The sequence below is a fragment of the Neovison vison genome, chromosome 11, assembly GCF_020171115.1.
Source record: "Neovison vison isolate M4711 chromosome 11, ASM_NN_V1, whole genome shotgun sequence".
In the NCBI taxonomy this organism is placed as follows: domain Eukaryota; kingdom Metazoa; phylum Chordata; class Mammalia; order Carnivora; family Mustelidae; genus Neogale; species Neogale vison.
The window spans coordinates 100,477,941-100,489,855 of NC_058101.1; positions in this window are offsets into that span (position 1 = coordinate 100,477,941).

Sequence of the window (11,915 nt, forward strand, 5' to 3'; positions counted from 1 at the left end):
CTCTGCTCAGCAGGGAGCCTGCTTCCCTCTCTCTCTGCCTGCCTCTTTGCCTACTTGTGATCTCTGTCAAATAAATAAATAAAATCTAAAAAACAGAAACAAAACAACAACAAAAAAAGCTATGTTAAAAAAAAAAGAAAAAGAAAAGTAACTTCCACGTGGATTAATGACCTACATGTAAAAGAGTAAAACTCCTACACTTTAAAAGAAACAAAGCTACAGCAATAGTATAGTAATGTTAGCATGCTATGTAGTGCTCGTGTATGGTGCTACTGTCGGACGGGGTAGGAGTACAATCACACAATGGACTCCCACACAGCCGTTAAAACTAATTCACTAGTTCTACATGTGAAAACATGGCTAAATCTCAAAAACACAATGCTGAGGAAAAGCAGAAATTTACAGAATTATATGTATTGGATGATGGCATTGACATATAGTTGAACACAACGCCATACTACATTGTTATGGATGAGGAATAAAGCAAAGTATAAAAACTGGGCTGTAAAGACAGTCTTGGAGTTCAGGATAGGATTTCCTGCAAGGAGTGAGAGAAAGGAATTGGGGGAAGTGGGTTTGGAACAAAGGAAGCTTCAGCTATTTGGTAACATTTAATATAATAAGGAAAGAAAGAGAGGAAGGAAGGAAGGATGGGAGGAAGGAAAGAAGGAAGAAGGAAGAAAAAGACAGGAAGAAGAAAGAGATGGCAATACATCACTGTCACTGTCCCACCAGAGCAGGGACCTGTCCAGCAATGGACTATACTCCTAGGGCTGAAACCATGGGTGGCTCTGAGTCCTAGTGAACCCCAAGACCAGAAGAATTTGAAGGAGGTTTCCCAGCAAATGGAACATCCAGTAGTTCTGCTGAAGCTGACGAACACTGCAGGACAAGGGTAGTTAGACTAAGGCGGACAGCATGTACTTTCTCCTTCAACCTCAACTAATTATTAGCTGTATTTACTGAGGTACAAAAGAGAAAGTGGATTGAGAATTCAGAAAAAAACAGACATTTACAAATAAAGGAAGTGCCTTTTCATTCATTTCTGAGCTTGAAACCAAGGATCTATAGTATGTTGTCATATACGAAGTCCCTTCTACACTCTCCAAAGTCATCCAAATTAAAGCACAAGGGTAGTTTAACTTCACATCATAATCCCCCCAAAATCTTTCTCTTTCTCCCTCAGATTACTCACTGTGGCTAATAATTAGCAAAATTTGACTAATAAGCATTTTATAGCCTTTCTTGTATCTAGGACCTTGCCCAAATGTCTCAACACTGTAAAGGGAAAGGACGAGGTGCATAAGATCACCTGCATTGCCCAGAAGGGAAGAAAAACAAGCTCTAGGCAAGCCTGAGTACTTATTTCTAGAAACATATCAACTTCTCACAAAATAACATATCTTTCTAATATTTCCCTTAAAAATCATTTCACATTGATTATGTCAGCTGAATTTTACAGACTCAAAAAAAAAAAAAAAAAAAAAAAAACGAGCTCAGGAAAGTGAACGATGGCTCTAAGTACCCCCTAGAAAGTGGGACACGGGCATGGGGACCAGACTCCAGCCTCGGGCAGAGGATTTCAAATGTCTGACGAGATCTTTCACCAAGCTGCAGCTGTGTGCTGGGGACTCAGGAGTAGGACATAGCACATAGCGCTACTATCAAAGGATTCAGAACCATTGAACTCAAGATCACGACCCTGTGCAGGGAGACGTCTTTTCATGGCTGGGGAATACAAGCAGCCACTCACATTCAGTCCTTCCCAGTAATTCTCCATTCCTGGATTGAATTATTTCCTCAACTAGGGGTGGGAAAGAGTCTAGTTTGGAGCCTGAAATTTCACTAAAGTATCCTAGCAAGTAAGCAGTAAGAACCAGGACTTGCAGAACACTGACCTATGTCAGGATGATATCAATAATTTACCCACTTTCCTCCCAGAATCGGCTGCTCTATTTCAACTGAGGAAACCAAAGAGAAAAATTAAATGATTTGACTGTGATCACATGCATAAGCTCAGAGCCAGGACTTGAACCCAGATCCCCTCCTGGTCATCAAAGCCCTAACTGTCCCACCAAGCTGTGCTCAACCTTGGGAGGGTGCCTCTAAATCAGCACTAAATAGTAATTCTCCACAGAGACAAGTGGCTGGAAAGCTTGCTTTTCCAGAACCTGCTTTTTCTTTCTTTTAAAGCTTGTATGTTTGTATTTATTTATTTGTTTATTTGATTATTTTAAAGATTTATTTATTTATTTAGGAGAGAGAGCACAGAGGGAGAATGAGGGGGAGAAGCAGACTCCCTACTGGACAAAGATCTCAATGTGGGGCTTGATCCCAGGACTCCAGGATGATAACCTGAGCCGAAGGCAGACGCTTAACTGACTGAGCCATCCAGGTGCCCCTTTATATATATTTATAAAGATTTATTTATTCATTTGAGAGAGAGAGAGAGAGAGAGAGCGCACACAGGGTGAGGAGCAGTGGGGGGAGAAAGAAGCAGAGAAGCAGACTCCTCACTGATCATGGACTCCCACATGGGGCTTGATCTTACAACTCTGAGATCATGACCTGAGCAGAAATCAAGAGTGGAATGCTTGACAACTGAACCACCCAAGCACCTCTATTTTATTTTTTTATATTAGTTTCAGGGGTAGAATGCAGTGATTCATCAGTTGCATACAACACCCAGTGCTGATTACAAATCAAGTGCTCTCCTTAATGCCCGTCACCTGGTTATCCCCTCCCGCTACCTCCTTCCCCTCCAGCAACCCTCAGTTTGTTCCTAGAGTTAAGTCTCTTGTGTTTTGCCTTCCTCTCTGTTTTCATCTTGTTTTATTTTTCCTTCCCTTCCCCTATATTCATCTGTTTTGTCTCCTAAAGTCTTAATTTCACATATCAGTGAAATCATACGGTATTTGTCTTTCTCTGATTGACTTACTTCACTTAGCATAATACCTTCTAGTTCCATCTACATTGTAAATGGCAAGACTTCATTCTTTTTTTTTTTTTAAAGATTTTATTTATTTATTTGACAGAGAGAAATCACAAGTAGATGGAGAGGCAGGCAGAGAGAGAGAGAGGGAAGCAGGCTCCCTGCTGAGCAGAGAGCCCGATGCCGGACTCGATCCCAGGATCCTGAGATCATGACCTGAGCCGAAGGCAGCGGCTTAACCCACTTGAGCCACCCAGGCGCCCCAAGACTTCATTCTTTTTGATGGTTGAATAATATTCCATTGTATAATATATACATTTTCTTTCTGCATTCATATCAAGGTAAAGAGAAAATCCTGAAAGCAGCTCAGGACAAGAGGCCCTTACAAGGGTAGACGCATAACACTGGCAGCACACCTGTGCACAGAGACCTGGCAGGCAAAAGGGACTGGCATGACATATTCAACATGCTAAATGGGGAAAGCATGCACCCAAGAATACTTTATCCAGCAAGCCTGTCATTCAGAATAGGAGAGATAAAGAGTTTCCAGGACAAACAAAAACTAAAGGAATTTGTGATCACTAAACCAGCCCTGCAGCAAATATTAAAGGGGATTCTTTGAGCAGAGAGAGCCCCAAAATAACACAGACCAGAAAGGAACAGAGACAATTTATAGGAACAGTGACTTTACAAAACCTGCTTTTTAAACCCCTTTATTTAGTATGGCATTCAAAATTCTGGCATGTAGATGTATCCCTCAGATAACAATGGAAAGTCATTAACAATCAACCTAAAGCAATACTAAGAAAATGAAAGTACATGGGAGAAAACTGAGGAGCATTAAGTCAGCATATCCTCTGGCAGGGAGAGGCTGAACACTGGCCATTCAATTTACAAGGAGATTGTTGAAGTTCAAGGAAAAACAGAAAGTATATTTCTTAGAACTGATGGCATTTTTTTTTTTTTGCAAATAAAATGTTATATATCAACAGCATTTTATTTCTTTTTAAGGATTTTATTTATTTATTTGACAGAGAGAGATGACAAGCAGGCAGAGGCTGCTCCTCTCTCTGAGAGGAGGAAGCAGGCTCCCTGCTGAGCAGAGAGCCCGATGCGGGGCTCGATCCCAGGACCCTGAGGTCATGACCTGAGCCGAAGGCAGCAGCTTAACCCACTGAGCCACCCAGGCGCCCCTCAACAGCATTTTAAATCCTTGTAGCTAGAAGTCTTTACATAGGACAGAGTGAGTGGAGAGAGGTTTAAGGCTTCTATGAACCATTCCTGATGTTTGCAGTCATTTGGTTCTCTTTTAATTAACTCTTCTGGGGGAAAGAGGTGTTGGTAGCATAGGAATTCCTAGATGTTTATTTCTATAAAATAAACAGCAAAAAGTAGCAATTAATATTCTACTAAGAGCAGACATTTTATATATGTAATAATAACAAGAGTAGTGGCTAGCACTTACTAAACACTTGCTATAATGGCAGGCACTATTCTGAATGCTTTACTGTATTATCTCATCTGATCTTCGCAATGACCTAATATTTGCCCTATTTTCCATAAGAGGAGGTTGAATAACTCGCCCAGATCTCATAGAGCAAACAAATGGTGGAATCAAGCAATCTGACTCTAGGCCCTGAGCTCTAACCCACGCGTGATAGGCCATTGAATTTGGGCATCCCCAGGGCACCTGGGTAGCTCAGTCCATTAAGTGCCTGAATCTTGATTCCAGCTCAGGTCTTGATCTCAGGGCCATGAGTTGAAGCCCTACGGTGGGCTTCAAAGATGGAGCCTACTTATTAAAAAGAGAGATATGATCACTGGAATGCCCCCATAATCCTGTATCCTGGAAGATCCTTTTTATGGCTAACAAATTGCACCTCAAACAGGTTAAGCAGCTAAAACAGAGCTCAGCTTCAAATTCAGGTCAGTCGATCTCCAAAACCCCTGTTCCTCTACCCCAGTTTCCCTAAAAAGAAATGAGGTGTGAGAGATGGAGAGAAAAAAAGACAGGTCCGGGAAATAAGTTCTACGGACACCTCCCAGGTGTCAGCGGGGTTTCTCTTGCTCCTCAAAATCTAGACAACCGTCGCTACAAACCCCTCTGTGCATCTTGGGAGGAGAGCATCCGGGGTGCTGCTCTGTCCCAGCCACTTTGGTCTCCAGGGTCCTGTCTCAGTTGACTGCTGTTCCTGTTCTCCACTGGACCCAGCTCCGGGATCCAGCCCCATCCCCACGAGTTCCACAGTGGTCCCAGGAGTGTGTACCAGACAGCCCCGTACTTCTGTTCAAAAATAAAAAAGTGCTCAGACCTTTCCTTCCACCGAAGCCCCAGCTCCCATCAGGAGGCTCATCTGTCTCTTCTTCACCCCCTGTCCTCTCTCCTTGAGCCCCTGTCTCTGCAGCAAGGACTCCTTCCCCTTTTTCACACACAGTCATGCAGTCTCAGTCTCTTATTTAAGACCCTCTCCTGAGGCCTATTATTTCATATCTAGAAACCTTCTCAAGGTGTTTTTTTGCCTTCCCAGAGGAGGCACAACTCTGGCTTTGACAGTGGCCATGCGGCTACCGAACCCACCACAGGTCTTTATCACCGGGAAAACTGGGCTGCGGAGTAACGTCAAGGCTACAGAAACTGCCCGTCACGAAAACCTCAGGCTACTTCACCTTTTCCAAGCTTATAATACCAAACATCCAACATCAAGTTTGACACTGCTTTATCTCCACTGCTTAAATCAAACATACATCTTATATAACCTTGGCTGTGACTGGCCTGTTCCCGTCTCCCTCAGCCTCCGAGGCAAGTCAGGAAGAAAGGAATCTTGTTGGCCAGGCACTTGGCAGCCACGTGGCTCACAGGCCTGCCAGTTCCCAGGGAGGCTAATCCTGGCAGCCGGCCTGGAAGCCTGCGTGCCCCTGGGTCCCACGCCTTTCCTTGCATGGTCACCTCATTTGTGACTCAAGACACTTACTGATGTTTCTGGACCTTTTTTTCACATAGAACGAGCTAACACATCTGCCAAATGCTGCCGTGATGGCCTTAAGGACTGTTTCTTGGTGGGACTGCAACCAGCCCAACACAGACTTTCTCCAGGAAATGCAACTGATGCTATCAGACTCCCACGCTGGCAGGAGACATGTTAACCCTCTGTCAGCAGACTAGATTGGCAGTGTGAAAAAGCAAATAAACATAGGACCCCTAAGGAAGGAGCTCTGAGGAGAAGGTAGGTAACTATGGCATACCAGGTAGCACTCCAGGTGGCTGGACAGAATGACAGGGCCATGAGATTTAGATCTTGACCTCACTCTACCCCAAAGCAGCCCTGTGGCCTGGAGCCCAGCCTATGACCTGAGTCTCCATTCCCTTTTCTGAAAATGGAGATAGTAATTTGTTAGCTGTAACTGCCATTACACCAGTAAGACATAGGATCTTTACTTTAAAAGTATTTATTGAGTACCTACTATGTGCTGGGCCCTGGACTAGACACAAGGGATAGAGTGGGAAAAGGTCAGACCTAGGCTCTGGCCAGTGGAACTTTCATTTGAGGAGGGAAATATAGACCTTCCTTCAACACACAGTGATACAACTCATTTATTCATTAGTTATGACCGTGACAAACACACCTGAGGGAAAGTATGGGATTTCCTGAAGAAATACCTAACAGAGAGAGGCTGGCTGGAGATGATTTCCTAAGGGGGAATATAGGGGTGCGGTGGTGGCTGACGGCGAGCAACACTCGCATGGAGGCAGGGACCTGAGGGAAGGGGAAGAAGTGGGAGCAGCCTGGGGCCTCAGGAGGGTTTCCCACTGGAAGACCCGGATGAGGCAGCTCTGGGAAGCCAGTGCACCCGGGCTTGAAAGAGCAAGAGGCTGGAAGAGACCAGGATGCTGGAAGACACAGGGCCTGCAGGCCTTGCTGATGATCATGGATTATAGTCCTAAAACCAGCGGGATTATTAAGAAGTGTTTGTAGGAGAGTGGGAAGACCGAGATTTCCTAGCCAATTAGGCTGTTTTGAGGACAGGGCCCCGGAGGAGGACCCAAGCAGAAGCCTGCTGGAGTAATTAAGAGGCTGTCAGTATAATTACAATAAGAGACAGTGACGCTGGGGCACCCGGGTGACTCAGTGGGTTAAAGTCTCTGCCGTCAGCTCGGGTCATGATCCCAGGTTCTGGGATTGAGCCCTGCATCGGGCTCTCTGCTCAGCGGGAAGCCTGCTCCCCCGCCTGCCCCGACCCCGCCTGCTGCTCTACCTACTAATGATCTCTCTCTGTCAAATTAATAAATAAAATCTTAAAAAATATTGTCAACATTCAGATTTCCTATATCAGTGGTTTTTTTTGTTTTTTTTTTTTTAAGTGTTCCTTGAAATAAGAGTTTTTTAAGTACCGGTAGATATCCCACTGCCAAGAGAGGCAAGAATCCGTCACTCTCTAACTGCAAAAGCTTCCAGGGGCAGCTGGAACGGAGAGCAATGGAATGGAACACTGGTTTCCTTCTGCATTCTGGAAGCATCCCGCAGAGCAATGCACTGCCCCAGCCCAGAAGTAGCTGAACTTGGGACTTTGTTACTTACCCCCAACTACTGCCAGCTCTTTGGAGGAAAATAACAAGACTTCACATGGATTATGTCCTTGGAAAACTCTTCTTGGTCCTGGCATAGTTGCATATTACCCAATTGGAGTAAGAAGGAACCCATGTGCAGTCCATCCAGTTACCCCTTTATCAATTTGCCCAAGAAAAATTTGTGTTTGTTTATGAGGAAGCACAGAGGAAAATGTGACTCAACAGGGCAGCTAGAATCTGGAGCTTATATACCATCTTTTCTTCTTTTTAAGCTTTTGTTTATTATCTGAGAGAGAGAGAGAACAAGAGCATGAGCAGGGGAAAGGGAGAGTTGTGGGCCTTGATCCCAGGACCCTGGGATCATGACCTGAGCCGAAGGCAGAGGCTTTAACCCACTGAGTCACCTAGGCGCCCCTGTCTATCAATTTCTGATTGCACTTCACAAGTACTGAAGGATATTCCAAAGATAGTAATAATGAAAAACAACAGCTAACTTAAGATGACTGATACTTATCTGACTGAGTCACCCAGGCACCCATACCATCTCTTTATATATATATTATGCATATATATTTTATATATATATAGATATATGATTTATTTATTTATTTGAGAGAGAGAGAGGGAGGGTGGAGGGGCAGAGGGAGAGGGAGAAAGTCTTAAGTGACTCTTCACTGAGCATGCAGCCCAGTCCCACAACCCTGAGCCTGCAACCTGAGTCAAAACCAAGAGTCAGTCACTTAACCCACTGCGCCACCCAGCTGTCCCAGAGCTTATACACCATCTTAATGGGAGAAAGAAAAGGGGAGTAAGAGTACTTATGGGAAAACAAATGATATTTAGGGAAGCTAAATGGGCCCCTAGGAGAATAAATGGCGAGTATGGGAGTTTTGTGACTGGGTCTGTTCAGAAGTTCTCGTATCCAGGTGGTAAGATTGTGTCCCTGGCTGTGAAGAGGAAGAGATGATTTATGACACTTGAGTTTCTGCTGTGGGGTTTGGGGGGCGGGGACTCTGCTGTTGGACAGATAAAGAGAGTTCAGGGAAAGAGCCCCTTCCTGCTCCATTGATTCTCAAATGCCCACAGCTCAAAATAACTTTTATGCCACAGTGGCATATTCTGGACCACTTCATTGCTAGAAACAAACTCACTAGAAAGAAACAGAGGCCATATTCTAGATCTCTGTCTGCATCTAGGGCATCATGAAGTGCAAGTTCCAATACCAGCCTCTTGAGTGGTTACATGGCTTCCAGGCTGCTACAGTTCCAGTAAATGTAAGACGAGCCTCACGTGTTTAAAATATCACCATACTCCATCACTGCACACACTCTCAGAAGGCTCCTCCTGTTACACTCAATCACAGGTCTGGAAGATTCCTGTGGACTTAGTTTAGGGGGAACCTCAGGATGGAAAGAGGAGAGGAATAGGTTTGTATGAGCCCAATACACTGTCGGTGTACCGTAGGAACACACACACACACGCACACACGCACACACGCACACATCGTGAGTAGTTAGATGGCTCCATTTAAGAGGCGTTCAAGTCCCGGGGTGGAAGGCCCTGTCAGGTTCTTCCTGCTGTGAACTAGGAGCTGAGTGCACAATTGTACACACATGCGGACATCAGTGGGGGCTCTCAGGGGAAGTTAAGACATGTGACCCGCGTTCTCGTGCAAGGTCTTTCGGGGCAAAAGAGACCCTCTATGGATATGGTGTGTCATGTCAGAAAAACATCACACCCAGCACTTGTCCCAGATGATGTATGACTTCAGGAAAGGGCAAGGTAGGGCAGGGCAAGACAGGGTAATAGGAAACAGTGAGGAACCAGTCAAATGTTCACATTCCATCTTGAGTATTGCATAATAAGCTGGAGGGCCTCAACTTTGGGGGACATAAAGTTCACGCACCTTGGCTTGTTTCTGAAAAGAAAATTGGAACCTGCCATTTAGACTCTTCTCATCAGACTACTGAGTGAAATTCTGATGGTCCCAAGCTCATGCATGCTGAGTCTTCTCATATCAGTCACTCAGAGCATGGTTTAGCCAAGCCTAGATGGTTGACTGATCTGTGTGTGGTCTTCAGGTCAGAACTCACTCAATAGTGTGATCCAATCGATAGGATCAAGACCAAAACTGAACAGTGTCTACTTCCAGGAGGAAAGGCACTCCAGCACCCACTCCTCCCAGACAGTCATATGACAGAGAGGTACACAAGAAAACATACCCAAAATATACCTGAGAATTTGTTTTTTGACAAAACTTTGTAGAGGGTGAACTGTTGACTTTCATCTATCTTTATTTTGGTGCTATTATATGTCTACTCTTTATTTGAAAACTGATGAGGGAGCAGGAGGCTGGCTGAAGACAAAGCAAAAGCTGGCACCTTGCACCCCCTCTCCACCTGCTCCCCTCGGTAATGTGTGTAGCATTCCTCAGGCACCCCTGACTGCCATAAACCAGAAACAAATAGTTAACTTGCAGAGATCACAATCCTGAGTCTCGCTTGGTTTGCAATTGTCCTAGAGCTCTGCAGACAAAGAAGTTACCTTATCAATAGCACAAGTTCCAGAGGCAAATAGCTCAGTTCCTCAAGCCCTAAATAAAGTTAAATTTCTTCAAAACCCAAATCTCACTAACAAAGACGCTTAATAGCAGAAATGTGAATGGCTTGCAAAAAGACAACAATGATAAAGCCGCAAGACAAGACCTCCGTAAGGCCTCCGGTATCCTGGCACCTTGTAGGCACTCTTTAGCATATGAAAACTCCACTGAAACCTCCCTTCCTCTCACCTTCCTCCAACCGCAAGGTACATAACCTGCCATCTCTCACAACCCGGGGCAGCAGCTCTTCCTGCCCACGGGTCCTGTCCCCGTGCTTTAATAAACCACCATTTTGCACCAAAGATGTCTCAAGAATTCTTTCTTGGTCATCAGCTCCGGACCTCAGCCCACCAAACCTCACCTAGGTTCTAGAACTTCATCAAAAACTATCCCTGGTACTTTGTTGATACTATAATTTTAATGTAATATTATAGTATTCCACACTGTGAAATAAGTAAGACAATGGGGAAATAACTTTTTTGCAACAGTAACTTGTTTTCCCATGAAAGATAGTGAATCTGAGCATCTCTCTCCTAAAGAAATGGTTAAAATATAAGTTGGCCATCAACCGGCAAATAAAGGCAACAGTTTTGAGGGCTATGTTGCCAGTAAGAAATTTCATCTTCAAAACAAGGTATTAAGTCTTTAAATATCTTTCCTGTTTCAGTCAGTCAGTCCATCAGTCGACAAATATTTATCAATCTACCATAGGTCAAGCATAGTGATAGTGCTGAGGTACAGTGATGAACAAGGCAGATAAAAACCAAAAAGGGGATTCAGACAGAGGAACAGAGATGTTTTTAATTAACTGAAAATTACATGAGGCAGTGTAGTCAAGAATGACCTCTCTGATGCATTCTTGAAGTCATAAAGGACAAGGAATATGGGGTTGGGGAGCAGGGGAGACTGAGCCTGGAGAGGAAAGCTGGAAGTCACTGCTGGGTTTTAGGAAGGGAAAGGACAGGATCTGATTGAGTCTGTACAGGGTGGGAGGGGGAAACAAGGAAATGCATCTGCATAAGTGTTGGAGGAAATGCAGAAGGCTTCCAAAGGGTGGTAGCAGACAGATTTAGCATGTATTTTGAAGTGGAGTCAACAGAGCTTAAAAATAATTTAACTTAACTCTAGAATAATCCCATTCAATAGAAAAGTAATGCAAGCCATATATGAAATTTTAAATTTGCTAGAAGCCACATTTTAAAAAGAGGTGAAATTGATTTTAATGATATATTTTGCTTAATTCAATGTATCTAGAATATTTTTCCAACAAGTAAGCAATATAACACTTAATGAGAAATGTTAAAGGGTTTTTTTAATAAGGTCACCAAAATACAGTGTGTATTTTACGCTGAGAGCACATCTCATTCAGACTAGCACTTTTTTTTTATTAAAAGATTTTATTTATTTATTTGAGAGAGAGACAGTGAGAGAGAGCATGAGCAAGGAGAAGGTCAGAGAGAGAAGCAGACTCCCCATGGAGGTGGGAGCCCGATGCGGGACTTGATCCCGGGACTTCAGGATCCTGACCTGAGCTGAAGGCAGTCGTCCAACCAACTGAGCCACCCAGGCACATTTTAAGTCCTCAAAAATCACTGGTGGCTAGTGGCCCTATGCTGGCCAGTGCACAAGCCACCGAGGGTGTGTCCATTCAGTCTAGTTCACTATTCTCTCCTGCAACTGAAACATTCAGGGACATGCAGTGAGCATTTGATATATTTTGAATGAGCCCATGAACGCCTGGTTGGTGGGGAGGGCCCTATTGAAGGCAGTCTCTTGGGGGTGGGGATCAAAGCTTCCATTTTGGACTCATTCAGGCT